At 36.2% G+C, this 16,979-nt stretch overlaps 1 pseudogene; it reads right to left on the minus strand.

Annotated features, from left to right (window-relative positions):
• Positions 1-337: 337 nt before the first annotated feature.
• On the minus strand, positions 338-16,599 carry LOC145814351 (flavonoid 3',5'-hydroxylase 2-like; annotated as a pseudogene).
• Positions 16,600-16,979: the final 380 nt, after the last annotated feature.

The following is a 16,979-nucleotide window of genomic DNA, read 5'->3' on the forward strand; positions in this document are numbered from 1 at the left end:
TTTTAAATTTATTTTGTAAACTCAAACAGTTTTAAATTTTTTAAAGCCATGTTTTGAAAATATGATTCAAAACATGACTTCAAAAAAATAAAACAAGTTTAGAAAATAAATTTAAAATTACTTAGGTTTGAGAAAAAAACATTTTAAGAAGAGTTTGATGAACAATAATACTACAGCCTAAGAATTCAAACACAGAAAAATAACAAAGAAAACAGTATGTCATCCAAACTCAAAATTTATATTGGAGCTCATATTTAGAATGAGTATGAACCCTACACTGTTTTTCTTTGTAATTTTTTTGTATCTGAATGCATGATCTGTAGCATTAAACAGGCCCTTAAGCTGCAACATACAAACTAGCAGGAAGCCGGGGATTCACCATAGCTGAAAGAGGTGTTGGGTATACCTCCTTGTTGGAGTGTGGAACCCAATTAGTTTATTAAAAGAGTTTTAATTTGGTTTGGTTAACGTATAATATATTTTTATATATTATATTTAATTTGTAGAGACCCAATCTAATTTGGAAACAACTAAGGTTTTGAGAAGAAAACCCTAGATTCAGAATATGACGTGTATTGTTTTTCCCAAGAAAAAAAAAAACGCAGCAGCAGCAATTTTTTTTTTTTTCCGTGAGAGTGGTTGGGGTATCAATCAATTTGGTGGGATTTGCTTTGTGGAACAACTAATTGATTTATTGGACAACAGTGCCTTGGTGAGTTTCAATTAGATTGTTTTCTCTGGATTTGACTTGGTCAATTTAAGGATTGGTGCCTTTGGTTTGCTTCTCTGCTTTGTTTCAGCTGCTTTGTGTGGAAGTTGATTTGGTTCGTTATTTTGGATCTTCTACAACTCTAGTTCTGAAGATTTTGGTTCATCTATTTGGTGAGGTCTTTCCTCTTGTTTATTTGTGATTATTTAGAATTCACTTTTTGTGAGACCATTAGTGTCTCGTTTGTAATCGTTTAGAAACTATTTGGTTGATAGTGGAATTGGATTTCGATCCCGTGGACGTACCTCACATTGAGGGAACTACGTAAAATTCTTGTGTTGCCTTTGATTTAATTTTTCCGCATTAGTTTTTATTCCCATTGATTGATTTACTTGTAGGGAATCACATATTTTCCCTAACAACTGGTATCAGAGCTTACGGTTTATTTGGATCTATTTATTTGTGTAAATCAATGGAGGGGAATATGGGTCGTATACCTAGCTTCAATGGAAGCAATTGGGTGATTGATTCCGGTGCTTCTTTTCATGTGACTTCTCGAGTTGATTTCTTCACTACCTACACCGAAGGAGATTATGGTTCTGTTCGAATGGGTAATGAAATTTTGTCCAAGATTATTGGTATGGGTGATGTTTGCTTGGAAACAAATTTGGGCTGCAAGTTGTTGCTTAAAGATATGAGGCATGTTCCCAACATTTGCCTCAATTTGATCTCTATTGGGAAGCTAGATGATGAAGGCTTCAACAACAAATTTGGTGATGGAATATGGAAGCTCACAAAGGGTTCTTTGGTGGTGGCTAAGTGCAAGAAGACTCATACACTTTATTCGATGCGAGAAAAAATTGGTAAAGGTGTTGTCAATACACTTCAAGATGATACTTCTACCGAATTGTGGCACAAGCGGCTTGGCCATATGAGCGAAAGGGGCTGCAAGTTTTGTTCAAGAAAGAGCTTCTACCCGGTTTGAAAGGTACACACCTTAAAACTTGTGTTCATTGTTTGGCGGGTAAACAACATAGAGTTTCTTTTTATAAAAATGTTGCTTCTAGAAAAGAAAATGTTTTGGAGTTGATTTATTCGGATGTTTGTGGTCCTTTAAAAGTTAGAACACATGGTGGTGCACTTTATTTTGTTACTTTCATTGATGATTATTCAAGGAAAGTTTGGACTTTTCTACTAAGAACTAAAGATCAAGTTCTAGAAGTATTTAAGCATTTTCAGGCCATGGCTGAAAAAGAAACAGGGCAGAAATTGAAGTGCATTCGATCAGACAATGGTGGTGAATACATTGGGCCATTTGATGAGTATTGTCGCAGCCAAGGTATTCGGCATCAAAAAACAGTTAAGAAGACTCCTCAACAAAATGGAGTTGCCGAGAGGATGAACCGCACCATTGTGAAAGAACAAGGTGTTTGCTTTCACAAGCTAAATTGCCAAAATCCTTTTGGGGTGAGGCATTGAAGACAGTGGTTGACGTGATGAATTTGTCACCTTCCTATCCTTTGAATGGTGATGTTCCAGAAAGAGTTTGGACCGGTAAAGATGTATCTTATGAGCACTTGAGAGTGTTTGGTTGCCGAGCTTTTGTTCACATTCCAAAGGATGAGAGGTCCAAGCTTGATAGTAAGTCAAGACAATGTATTTTTCTTGGCTATAGGCGTGATAAGTTCGGGTATAGATTGTGGGATCCGGTCGACAAGAAAGTCATTCGAAGCCGTAATGTTGTGTTTCTTGAAGAACAAACAATTGAAGACTTTGGCAAAGGTGATCAACCAGAGCCAAAAACTAGTGATCTCATTGACATGGATCCATCTCCTTCATCTTCAGTTGATGATGAAAATTGGGGAGATGTGCAACCACCCATTGAAGATGTAGAAGATGATGCTAATCCTAATGAAGTTGAGCTAGAAATTGAGGAAGAGCATCGAACTCAAGAACCGCCACCACAACTTGAGTTAAGAAAACCTACAAGGGACCGACAACCTTCAAGAAAGTATCCTCCCAATGAATTTGTGTTGATTTCCAATCAAGGGGAGCCCGAGAGCTACCAAGAAGCAATTGAGCATGCAAAGAAAGATGATTGGAAAAAGGCCATGGAAGAGGAGATGAACTCCTTACTTGAAAATCACACCTATGACTTAGTGAAGTTGCCTAAGGGGAGGAAAATTCTGAAAAATAAGTGGGTCTTCAAATTGAAGAATGATAGCAAGAATCTGAGGTACAACGCATGTCTTGTAGTGAAAGGCTTTGGGAAAAAGAAAGGTATTGACTTTGACGAGATTTTCTCACCTGTTGTAAAGATGTCTTCTATTCGGGTTGTACTTGGCATGGCTGCAAGTATGAACCTTGAAGTTGAGCAACTTGATGTGAAGACTGCATTTCTTCATGGTGATCTTGAAGAAGAAATTTACATGGAGCAACCGGAAGGTTTTGTAGAGAAAGGGAAAGAGAAATTTGTTTGCAAATTGAAGAAAAGTTTGTATGGTCTCAAGCAAGCCCCGCGGCAATGGTACAAAAAATTTGACTCTTTCATGATGAATAATGGTTTTTCTAAAACCACTTCGGACCATTGTGTGTTTGTGAAAAATTTCTCGGATGGCAAATTTATTATTCTTTTGCTTTATGTTGATGACATGTTAATTGTGGGCCAAGATTCTACCATGATTAACAAGTTGAAGTTCGAGTTGAGCAAGTCCTTTGCTATGAAAGATTTGGAGCTGGCAAAGCAAATACTTGATATGAAAATTGTTCGTGGTCGCAAAGGGGGATTGATTTGGTTGTCTCAAGAAAGCTACATTGAGAAAGTTCTTCAGAGGTTCAACATGAATAAAGCAAAGCCGGTTGGTTGTCCACTTGCGGGTCACTTCAAGCTTAGTTCGAATCAATGTCCTACAAGTGAGAAAGACAAAGAAGAGATGTTGAAAGTTCCTTATGCTTCAGCAGTTGGTTCTTTGATGTACGCCATGGTTTGTACAAGGCCGGATATTGCTCACGCCGTTGGTGTGGTGAGTCGGTTTCTCTCTAATCCGGGTAAAGAACATTGGGCAGCGGTAAAATGGATTCTAAGATATCTTCGAGGGACTTCGAAGGTGTGTTTGTGTTTTGGGGATGGTAAGCCGATGCTTGGTGGGTTCACGGATTCTGACATGGCCGGCGATGTTGATTCTAGGAAATCTACTTCGGGATATTTGATGACATTTGCAGGGGGAGCTGTGGCATGGCAATCTAAATTACAAAAATATGTTGCTCTCTCAACTACCAAAGCTGAATTTATTGCTATTACAAAAGCTTGCAAAGAAGAGTTATGGTTGAAGAAATTTTTGCAAGAGTTGGGTTTAAAGCAAGAAAAGTATGTGCTTTATTGTGATAGTCAAAGTGCTATTCACTTGAGTAAAAATTCTACTTTTCATTCGAGATCGAAACACATTGATGTGAGATACCATTGGATTCGTGATGTGTTAGATTCAAAATTGTTACAACTCGAAAAGGTTCACACATATGATAATATTTCAAACATGTTGACAAAGACTTTGTCGAGGGACAAACATTTGAAGTGTCGAACTTTGGCGGATATGGTTGATGTCTCCACCTAAGTCGGTAGGGGGAGAATTGTTGGGTATACCTCTTTATTGGAGTGTGGGACCCAATTGGTTTATTAAAAGAGTTTTAATTTGGTTTGGTTTAGGTATAATATATTTTTATATATTATATTTAATTTGTGGAGACCCAATCTAATTTGGAAACAATTAAGGTTTTGAGAAGAAAACCCTAGATTCAAAATATGATGTGTATTGTTTTTCCCAAGAAAAAAAAAACGCAGAAGCAACAATTCTTTTTTTTTTTTCCGTGAGAGTGGTTGGGGTATCAATCAATTTGGTGGGATTTGCTTTGTGGAACAACTAATTGATTTATTGGACAACAGTGCTTTGGTGAGTTTCAATTAGATTGTTTTCTCTGGATTTGACTTGGTCAATTTAAGGATTGGTGCCTTTGGTTTGCTTCTCTGCTTCGTTTCGGCTGCTTTGTGTGGAAGTTGATTTGGTTCGTTATTTTGGATCTTCTACAACTCTGGTTCTGAAGATTTTGGTCCATCTATTTGGTGAGGTCTTTCCTCTTGTTTATTTGTGATTATTTGGAATTCACTTTTTGTGAGACCATTAGTGTCTCGTTTGTAATCATTTAGAAACTATTTGGTTGATAGTGGAATCGAATTTCGATCCCGTGGACGTACCTCACATTGAGGGAACCACGTAAAATTCTTGTGTTGCCTTTGATTTAATTTTTCCGCATTAGTTTTTATTCCTATTGATTGATTTACTTGTGGGGAATCACATATTTTCCCTAACAAGAGGCACAGCCTTCTGCAGTGCAAGACCAAAAGCTTCATCCATGTTGAGCTCAGCAGCCCCATGAGCTAGTTTCCAATCAAAAGAGTGCACCAATGTGCCCAAAATGTACTCAACAAACACAACCCCCCTTCTAGCACCGGCACAGATCCTCCTTCCAGATCCAAATGGTATAAGCTTGAAATGGTTTCCAAGCGGATCTATCTTTGTATTCTTTCCGCTCAAAAATCTTTCAAGGATGAAATCTAGTGGGTTTTCCCACACATCCGGGTCTCGCCCTATTGCCCATATGTTCACAGCAAGTCTAGTGTTCTTCGGAATGTAGTAGCCATTCACTTCACAAGCTTCGGCCGAGACTCTAGGAAGATTGAGAGGTGTTGAACGGTGCTTTCGAAATGTTTCCTTGCATATGGCTTGTAAGCATGGGAGTTTGGGTATGTCGGATTCCTCTAGCCTTCGGTTTTTGGCCTATAACTCAATCCATCTCTTCCTGAGCTTGGTTTAGGATTCTTGGGTTTTTCAACATCTCGGCTAGTGCCCATTCAATACTACTCGATGATGTATCTGTGCCTGCAGTAAATATATTCTGGCAAAGGAAAATAGCATGGAATGTGAAAATTAAGTACATGCATACAAATGTAACAATTTGATATCAATAAAGTTAGGATTAAGCCGACAAACAAATCAAACTATTTATAAACAATTTAGACTTGACTCATTTAAAACTTGTTGAAGTTCAGTTTGTTTTATAAATAGATAAACTTAAACTCAATTTTTAAGCTCCTTCAATAGTCGAGCTGAGCTCGAATTGACCTAAGCTTGGTTCAATAAGGTAAGTAAACCTGAAGAGAATAAATTAATATTTATTTATAGTAATATATTAAATCTATTTTGAGTATTTATTTATTTTTTTATTTGTGTTTGCGTACATTAATATAAGCATTACTTTACATTTTGTTCATAATTTTGTCTTTTTTATTTAATAAACAAATTAATTTAAGTGTGTGTGTTGTTGTTGTTGTTGTTTTTTTTTTTTTTTTTTTTTTTTTTTTTTTAAGTGAAGTTCAAGTTTAAGTTGAAATGTTGAAATTCAACTCATTTATATAATTTAGTTGACTCAAGTAGAGTTCGAGTTTCTCAAATACTTTACGAGCTGAGCTTAAGTTTGATTATTAAGATCGACTAATTCTTACCAAAGAGGCATCAACACCCAAAATTTCTGTCCAACTTTGCTCATTTGTGGCCATAGGATAAAATACTTTTATCATGTATAGTGAATAGAGTATTGTTAGGGAGCTCAAATGTTTTACTAACATTTTTACTAAATATATCATATGAGTGTGAGATCTACATGATGTAAGATTTACATATAAGAAATTTAGTAAAAGTATTGGTAAAACATTAAGAATCTCTAATTGAATATCATTAATGAGTTGGTGTTTCGGATACTAAAATAAAAATGAAATTTTTTTTGTAGGTGCACAGAATCCGACAAAATCTTCTTACAAGAACTATGGCATATTATATACATATTCTGTTTTTTTGTGTCGTAAAGCCACTATTCTGCATCTTTTAGAGATAGAGAGAGAGAGAGAGAATAGGAATGTTTGTGGCTATATTTATTTATAATATGGCATGGGAGAATGAAATGGATAAGAAGACAGAGGTACTCTCAAGTACATGAAGGTGCTTGTGTTTATGATGGATTTGTTGTGCATTTGGAAGTATTTCATTGTTAAAAATAAGTAAAAAAAATATTTCCATATCAATTTTTTTATTAAAAGTTTAACATATCATTTAGTTGAAAATGAGTCAAAAGTGCTCCTGCATATTAAAATTTTGATTAAAATGTAATAAATTAAGACTAAAAGAGTCAAAAAAATGCATAAAATTGAGTTTTAGAAGAATTGCTAATGATTTCTAATATTTTACGATCGGGACACCTGATTCCCGATACCTACCGGTCGATACTATTGATACCGATACTCTGTGATTGATACCGTTACGTTACTCGATACTGCGATTTAGAACTATGTTATCATGTATAGTGAATAGAGTATTGCTAGGGATCTCAAATGTTTTACCAATATTTTTACTAAATATGTCATATAAGCGTGAAACTTACATGATGTGAGACTTACATATGAGACATTTAATAGAAATATTAGTAAAACATTAGGAATTCCTAGTTAAATATCATTAATGAGTTGGTGTTTTAGTTACCAAAACAAAAATGAAAAAAAATTTGTAGGTGCACAGAATCCAACAAAATCTTCTTACATGAACTATGGCATATTAAGGCCTCGTTTGGCATAACCTATATAATCCATCTTTTTATCTTTTTATCTTTTTCCATCACATCACCTCTTTACTTTTCTGCACATCTTTTCATAAAAAGACAAAAAGTGCACTTTTTAGGACACCCCAAACCAACCCCATGGATGTCATCATGTATGAAAGAGTTGAGTGTAATTCTATTATATTATTTTGTGCATGTAGAAGGAGAAAAAAACACACAAAACAAAAGTAAACAAATCAAAAAATGTAACTACGGAAGGGCCTTGAAGAAGAATACCAAGAGTACAGCCTTAATGTTGGTCATGCTGAGCCTCTCATCATCCCTGCAATTTTCTTGTTTAACCATAAGAACATCTAGGAAATCCTGCTTTTCCTTGTCCTGCTTATAAGATTCAGCCTTGTGTTCCTCAATCATCCTTGTTAAAAACACATCAAACTTCTTATGTATATGCTTCATCCTAAGCTCAACTCCTCCAAAGTCGAGCCACGACGCAACAGACGAAGGCATGAAAGCACCAAAGTTGAAAAACCCAGCCTTAGTCATGAGCTCCACCACCATGTCCTTAAACTCATTAGACTCCAAACCCTGCTTCTCAAACAATCTCCGGCTGAGCCCCACTTTCCCTATCATATTTTCCATCGTAAACGACAGCATCTCTGCCACCACCACCGCCTCACCACGACAACTCAAATCGTGCATAGCTTTCAACACGTGGCCAAGCTCAACCGTGCGAAACGGGGCCCAACCCTCAAGAGCCTTCCCACCAAGCATGTGTAGGTTACCTAATTTCCTAAGCAACTTCCACCTAGGTCCGTAATCGGCAAAAACCAAGTCATGGGATCTATAGGCCATGTGGGTTGCACTCGCGTTGGGTGCGCGGTTAGAGAAATTGGTGTCAAGCGCTTTGAGGAACGTTTGAGCAGAAGCTGGAGTTGAGGCAACCACCGTACCACTAGTTCCTATTTTGAGGTAGACACCACAAGAAAATATATTTTTGGCGACTAATGTTTTAGTCGCCAAAAGCATTGATTTTAGTCGCCGAAATGATTTCCCGACCAAAAATTTTGGTCGCTGGCTTTGTTGCGAGTACATTGTTGGCGAAGATATTGGCAACTAAAAAAAATTTAGTCGCCAAAAATCCAACAGAATGGCGACTAATATTTTAGTAGGCAAAAGTAGCAGTATTAGCGACTGAAAGTGGCTTAGTCGCTGATGAGTGATATTGGCGACTAACATATTAGTCGCACAAAGGGTACATCAATTCATTTAACTCACATCTTTAGCTACTAAATCTTTTGTCGCCAAAAAATTAAATTATCTATGGCGACCAAATTAGTTGTCGCCAATAATGGTATTTTAGCTACTAAATGTTTAGTCGCGGAAAGGTTGATTATTGTTTAGCTACTACACAGTTTAGTCGCCTATGACATATTAGTTTATGTTTTGACGACTAAATATTTAGTCACCAAAAGTGTTTTGAGTTTTAGCTACTAAACAATTAGTCGCCAAAACTGTTTTCAATTCATTTTGGCTACTAAATATTTAGTTGCCAAAACATTTATTTCTTTCTTTGGCTACCAATTGTTGTCACCAAAAACGTCATTTTTTATTTTTGTTTTGTTTTTTTTTTTCATTTTAATAAATTTTTTCACAACCTGTATATATCCACCGCAACCTGTAATAGGTATACAAACAAATCAATAAATATATTATCACCTATCCCGTAATGCATGTTTCACTTACAACCATCAAACAAAAAGAACACCCAACAACGTAAACTTATATACAAACCAACTAATATATTCCAATTACAAATAATAACGTCATACATTCCAAATATGTTATCAAAACAATGTCCCCTATACACAAAACATTTTGACTATACTATGCATTGTAATGACCATTTGGTATGGTACAAATGACCATGGTAATATGTACCACAACAAAATGTAATCTATATATACCACCAGAGCAATGAATACAAGTTCCAAAAATGCTATGTACCCCGCCAAAAATTGTATGTATGATTCATCCAAATTTCACACAAAATGTAGAGGATGACCAAAAACTTCCCAAATTTGCAAAACTGTGATCCACATGTCAATGCCAAAAGCCATCTACATAACAAAAATTACACCCATTAGTTCCATTGTAAACAAAAATTTTCAACAAAAAGGTATGTACAAATGTTTGAGGGGGCAGGACCCCACTTGATGCGCCATTCCCTTCGCACCTGCCATCATGTATCTAAGCATAAACAAAAAAAGGATGAACCAGCACATGAGGCTCTCACTAAAACAAAGTGAATAATTACCTATCATTTTGTTTCCACCACAATATATGCTCATAGATACTGTTTCAGAAAAATACAAAATTGAGAGGAAGGTTAAAGTTGAGTGATCACCACAGATTCACAGATGCCATAAAAAGATTATGACACTGGTCTCATTTATTTGCTCCAAAATTTTCTTTTTTTTTAATCAGCTTCACAGTCATTCTTTTGTTGAGCGAAACACTTAAAATTTCAATTCAATAAGAAGTTGTTCAGCCACAACAGTGATGCTGTAACAGATTATGTTATATAGTCCATGTCTTGGCAATCATGATCGAAAGTCACAAATAAGTTACAATTCAGATGGTTAAATGTGTTGGTATTTTATTCACAAAGTCTACTTAACTATGTTGGTATTTTATTCATAAAACTAAATATATAGAGATGCTTATATAACATATATATTTATAAGCTGTAATATATAAGCTTTAATATATATTTATAAGCTTTCTGGCATTTGTCATGGCCACCCCCAACGTACGCATGCTAATTACATCCCATCTGACCTCACAGGTCCTATTTGACATGAGAAAGATACCCGTGGCATCCATAGAGTGCTTCGGGGGCTGCTTTGAATTTCCGGCCCCGAAAGGCATTTTTCGGCTAAGTTTATGGCATTTATCACGCCAACTCCCAACGTACGCGTGCTAATTATGTCTTGTCTGTCCCCACAGGTCCTATTTGATACAAGGAAGCTACCCGTGCCATCCATAGAGTGCTTCGAGGGCTGATTTTAATTTTAGGCCCCAAAAGCCCTTTTTCGACTAAGTTTATGGCATTTTTCACGCAAACTCCCAACGTACGCTTGCTGTTTTCGTCCCGTTTGCCCCCACAGGTCCTTTTTGACACAAGGAAGATACCCATGCCATCCCTACAGTGGTTCGGGGGTTGCTTTCAATTTTCAGCCCTCGAAGGCCTTTTTCAGCTAAATTTGTGGCATTTTTCACGCCAACTCCCAACGTACGCGTGGTAATTACATCCCGCATGTCCCCACAGGTCCTACTTGACATGAGAAAGCTACTCGTGCCGTCACTACAGCGGTTCGGGGGCTGCTTTCAATTTTCGGCTCTCAAAGGCCTTTTTCGGCTGAGTTTAATGTGTTTTCACGCCAACTCCCAACGTACACATGCTATTTACCTCCCGTCTGTCCCAAAAGGTCGTATTTGATAGAAGGAAGCTACCCGTGCCATCCGTAGAGTGCTTCGGGGGCTGATTTGAATTTTTGGCTCTCAAAGACCTTTTTTGGCTAAATTTATGGCGTTTTTCACGCCAACTCCCAACGTACATGTGATAATTGCGTCCCGCATGTCCCCACAGGTCTTATTTGACGTAAGGAAGTTACCCGTGCCATCCCTATAGTGGTTCGGAGGTTGCTTTCAATTTTCGGCCCTCGAAGGCCTCTTTCGGCTAAGTTTATGGCATTTTTCACACCAACTCCCAACGTATAAGTGCTAATTATGTCCCGTATGTCCCCACAGGTCGTATTTAACGCAAGGAAGCTACCCGTGCCATCTCTACAGTGGTTCGGGGGCTGCTTTCAATTTTCGGCCCTCGAAGGCCTTTTTCGACTAAGTTTACGGCGTTTTGGTAAGACAACAAATAACCTAGGAGATCTAATATTAACTGAGCTAATATATTTTTCCAATATGCCAATAATGAAGTTCATAATTGTCCAACGGATTCAACATGGTCGATAGGGAGAAAAAGACCCGGAATTATGTTGATTACAACCCAAATAAAATCATGATTCAATGTTGAGAACTCCTAATGCACCATGAGGCTTTCATTAATTTATTTCACATATTAGCATCCTTTTTAGGCAACAAAAATTACAATTTTATAGTGGAATTATTGAGACATTGCAAACAAAATACTTGTAGTAATTGTAAATTCATTCCAAGTGCACTTGGTTTATTTAATTAGTCTTCAATCTGAAATGGCATTCAATTGGATGGGGCTCCTAATATAGTAACTGCCCTCATATTCATAGGCTCATCGTACCCAATTTTGGGAAACTTAATATTTCATTGAAATCATGTGGTTACCTTATGAAAATCAGATTACGGTCCGTCTGCTGCAAAGTCTACTCACATTATGCCTCAAAACCTATTAGAAGCACATGACAAAAAAAAAATTTACATAGCAACTTTAGAAAACAATTCTATGCCAATATGATCCATATTTTTGTAGAACTTGCATTAGCTTATCAATAAATTTATGTTTATTGAATAGTAAGATGACCATCTGAACCCTGCAACAGGGTTGTGAGCTGTGACACCACGTCGCTCAGATGATTGAGTTGTACTTGTTGTGCCTCCCGTGCTTTTTTTTCTTCTTCGACTTGTTTCATCAGCTCCTCTCTTTCCCTCATAATTTCCTCTCGATCTTTTTGGCGCTCCTCTTTCTCCATCATCAACTCCTCGTGATCTCTTTGATGCTCCTTACGAAGAACCTCCAGTTCCGCTCTCATTGACTCCATATGTTTATTGCGTGCTTGTGCCGCACGAGAAGCTGTGGAAGAGGGTTATGGGCCTATCCCACATCCACGCAAGTAATTTTTTTTTGCCCCGAGCACTTGCCTTGATAATTCTTCGTGGGTCAATGTCAACCCCGCATCGGTGGCTATGACTTGTAGATTCACCATATCATCTTGTCATGGCAAAAAAACAATAAAGTCAAGATGGCAGAAAGAATTGAAAACAACTTTACTAATTGATATGCAACAAAATTGGTTTCAACATTCAATACCCACATATAGCTCACCACATTTGGGGTCAATCCAGTCTCCCGTCTACTTGGACTTGTGTGATTTCTTATAAAATTCAGGGAAATCTATATCTCCATCCTTATTTGCCTATTAGGTTTGAAAAAATTCCATTGATGAAGTAGTACATAGTAATATTCAAACTAAAAAAGAATCTATCATCCATTACATTACTAAACAAATAACCACTTCTCACCATAAGCGACATTGCTATAGGAAATGATCGCGATCCACTTGTATGATTATAGGGGAGCATACCCCTATTTACGTTACCAGCTTTAGAGCGTTTCTAACAAGAAAAAAAAGAAAACAAAATTACAAAAAAAAAAAAAAAAAGAATTAGTAAAGAATTTTTACATATCAACACATAAATTAATTTCAAGAATGGGGGTTCTAATTAATTTGTTACCAAGTGAGATTCGTCTTTTCAAGCAACATCAATCATATTTTTCCAGTCCTCCAAGCTCACGCCACTATGCAGATGACTATAGGGGTCATCAACACCCTTTTCCTCAAGTTCGAGGAACTCTTGCTCTAGATTGTACCTTCAATCCTTGTATAGCAAATATGCCTTTCTATCGAGGATTTCTTAAGCTTGTTCATCATTATCAAAATCATTGCCGATAACAAACTTGTCCTACAAACATAATAAGAGAATTAGTACATCAATTAATTTAAGCAATTACAAATAACATAATAAAGACATTATGGCAAGATGAATCTCATACTAGCACCGCTTGGACGACCGCATCTTTGGTACTTTGATCAATTTTTCTCCATGACTTCACGCTTTGGAAAGGGCACAACCGTCTAATTTGCAATCCCAACTCATTTTTCACTGGGGTGGCATTCCCTCCTGTGATTTCGTTCAATGCCCGATTGACATACACATGTAATTTCTCTTCTTTTTTCCTAGCTATTTTTTTTTTGCACTCCTTTGCCTAATGTAGGTCCTCGTATACGAGTTGACCTTTACAACAAAATAGTTAAGAAGTCAACAAAATGTAATATTCAATTACTAAAATCCAACATTCAAACCCAACAACTACTACTAATTACATTCTACATTTGGTGTAGAATGTTCGAATGTGATATATTTACATAGATTACCACCCCTTTATGAGTTCTCTACTTATTTATAAGCTTTCATGTTCTTGTAGTAAGGGCATTTTGGTCTACAGCTGAGATGGCTCAAGCCTAGACAAAAAAAATCTAGTTAGAATATGGTTTGTTGGCTACACCAGATTATCCTCTATTGTTTCTATAGAGTTGCAAAGGTTTGCACTAGAAAGATGTGAGAGTATTTACGCTATTGATTAACCACACTTTCTAATCCTAATTTCTTATGTTTTGGCCACAGATTTCTCAATTGAGGTTGATTTTTAAAGAAATTATTTTCAACTATAGAAAGCATTCACAGTGTAAACCTTAAGTTTTTCGTTGTGTGTTTGTTGATTGGTCATCAGCACGCCATCATGGGGTATGTGTTCATTATTGGGTCATCAGCAACGTCTTTCCATAATTTTAGTTCATGACATTATATTGTTAACCCATGCTGAGGGGAGAAGAAAATGTTTTGTTAACAGATAATCTTGGGGACACAACAACAATTTGTATTTTGAATTTTATTAACAAGACCCTCGTAAGCAAATGATTCATGGCACATGAAGTATATCTTGAATACATTTATGTGAGGGCATTATTGGGTAATCAAGAAGATGTGGTTTGGGATGTGTGGTAGTGCACAGGATCCTAAGGCAAATTGTTTGTGGTTTTCTCTCAAACTATTTCTACCTACATTATTAAAGGCATTAGAGTATGCAACTGAAGCTAATTAAATGGACACACTCCCATAATGATATTTGAAGATTCAGAGGCATATATAATACACAAATCTGGGCCATGCCCTCATAATTAGGGCCATTCACTTAATCTGAATTTTGATGAAGTTGATGTTGGGTTGGTTAGTGACTCTTTGGTGGCCGACAGCCTCTGCCTTTAGAATGGAAGTTATCATCATCAGGTGCACCTGTGAAATCTGAGTGACTAGACTCCTAGTTTTTTTAATGATTGCCACTACTTTGAATGTAAACCTTAGTTATATCCTCTGCTTAGTTTTTTTGTTATTTTATTTTTATTTTTCCATATACTACTACTAAATCCATAGTGGATGAGATGGGGTATTGAATGAGCAGCAAGTTATAGTAGGATTGCTGCCACAACCCCGTCCAAGTGCTGCTAGTGTATGTAAAAATTGTAAATGTTTAAGAATGATTGGGGCTCTCAAACATTTTTTGTAATGTAGTCGTAATTTTTTGATGATATAATTTTTATTTTAAATTTTGTAAGATATCTAACGTTCACAATCAAAATAATTATGATGAAGAGGCATTTTTTTTCTGTCTTGATTGAGAGAAGTAAAGAGGTGCAGTGTAGGAAGGGACTATTTTTGTATCCACTGAAAGCATGTTTGCCCTCTTTCAAATTTGTCAAGAGTTTAAGATTAATGATAAAGTGTCTCGTTTGATAATTTAAGATGTAACCATTTTCATATATTTATAGATATATAAAACCAAACAAATTAAGGAGCTTAATTTCCCCAATAAGTGCCTTACAAACACCTGCAATGGATCTTATACTTCCTTGTTTGATTTTCATTCTCAACGAAGACATCAAATTTAACCAACTAATAAATTATTTTTTCTATTACTCTAAATTTGAGTGTTTGATTACATTCAAAACATATGTTGTTATAAACGGTGGGAACAACATAAATAGGATTTTAATCATCAGGGCAAAAAAAAATTATAAGCAAATTAGAATGAATTTTTTTTTCACAGAAAAGGTACCTTAAATCTCCAGAAAGCATAGCAGAAGGGAACTGGATTGTCACTTTAAGCTCCTTAGCTTACTTAGATTGTCACTTTAAGCACAACAAAAGGGTTTCTCCTCTCACTAACACACAAAATAAGCTAAAACATTAATTACATTTCTCACCTATGCATGCATATATATATATATATGGTTAGTTTGGAATATTCTGGAAACAGAGGCACATTTGGTCATATGGTTCAACAATCCAAAATCGAGAATCAGAAATCCAGAATCCGAAATTTCAACCAAACCCATTCACGAAATCAGAAAAAGCCCTAAAAAATTATTCACGAAATCAACAGAAAATGAAAGAATAAAAACATATAAAAACCCTATAGAAATCGTCAGACACAAGGATGGGAGAGATAGCGAGAAAGAGATACAAACTGATAGACCCAAATCGACAGAGAGGAAGAGAGAAAAGAGACAAATACCTGTAATCAGTGGTGGGGAAGATTTGCAGTGGTCGTGGTGGCGAGCGCCGGTGGACAGCGATGGTGATGATCAGCGGTGGTGAGCGGCAGTGAGGTTTGGTTTTGACTGCTCTGTATATTGGTGTGTGAGACAAAACAGAACAAAAATGTGTGTCTGTGTAATATATGTACTGGGCGCCAATATTAATGAGTTTCCCTCTAAAAATTTTTTGAAGCATTAGCGACTAAATTATTATTTGTCACCAAATATCCTTAACAACGATTAAAAATTGGTCGCCAAAAGCATCCTATTTGGCTACTAATTTCAAATTTTTGTCGGCAATGTTTAATATACAACGACTGACTTAGTTTTGGTCGCCAAAAATTCATCAAAATACGTCCATTTTTTGGCGACAAAAATTTTTTGTCGCAAAATGTTATTATACGGCGACTAAAACTAAGTTTGGTCGCCAATAAGACTATATGGCAACTAAAATAATTTAGTAGCCAAAAAGATTAAACAAATGAGGACTAAATCAGGATTTTAGTCGCCCAAGATGCTGTTTTTGGCGACTAAAATTGTTTTGGTCGCAATTTTAGTCGCCAAAAGTGCAGTTTGTTGTAGTGAGATTATGGGTCCATAATTTTCAGCCATTTTTGCTAGTGTAGCATGTGGCATGGTTCCTAGGAGGGGAAGGGCGCCAATGAGTGGAAGCCCTCGTGGGCCTGGAGGAAGCCGGTTCATGCTTTTTGAGGAGAGGGATTGAATGAAGAAGTGGGTGAGAAGGAAGATGAGAAAAGCCATGGCGAGCTCATGGAGGAAGACAACTGAGTTCAATGCCATGGGGTAGTGTTGCACCAGAGTACATGTGAGGAAGCGTTTGTTGGATTAAATAGCCTTAATTCTTTGTCATGTTATTGTGTCACATTAAAAATAAAAAATAAAAATAAAAGTCTTTTTCAAAACGTCCTATTAAGGGCGATACAAAATTAAAAATAGTAAATATATAACAAAATTAAATTTTTTCTTACAAGTTAAATTTTACGAAATGAAATTATTTATAAGAATATTTAATTTCAACTCAATTCATTTCTCTAATTTAAAAAAATACGCACACCCTATTATCATATTTTTGTACTATATTGACTCTAAAATAAATAATAAAAAATATACATTATCTTAAATGAAAAATAAAATAAAAGTTATAGTAACCTCAAAACTTA

Source organism: Camellia sinensis, unplaced genomic scaffold (genome assembly GCF_055761805.1).
Source record: "Camellia sinensis isolate YWXY unplaced genomic scaffold, ASM5576180v1 Unanchor1, whole genome shotgun sequence".
NCBI lineage: Eukaryota > Viridiplantae > Streptophyta > Magnoliopsida > Ericales > Theaceae > Camellia > Camellia sinensis.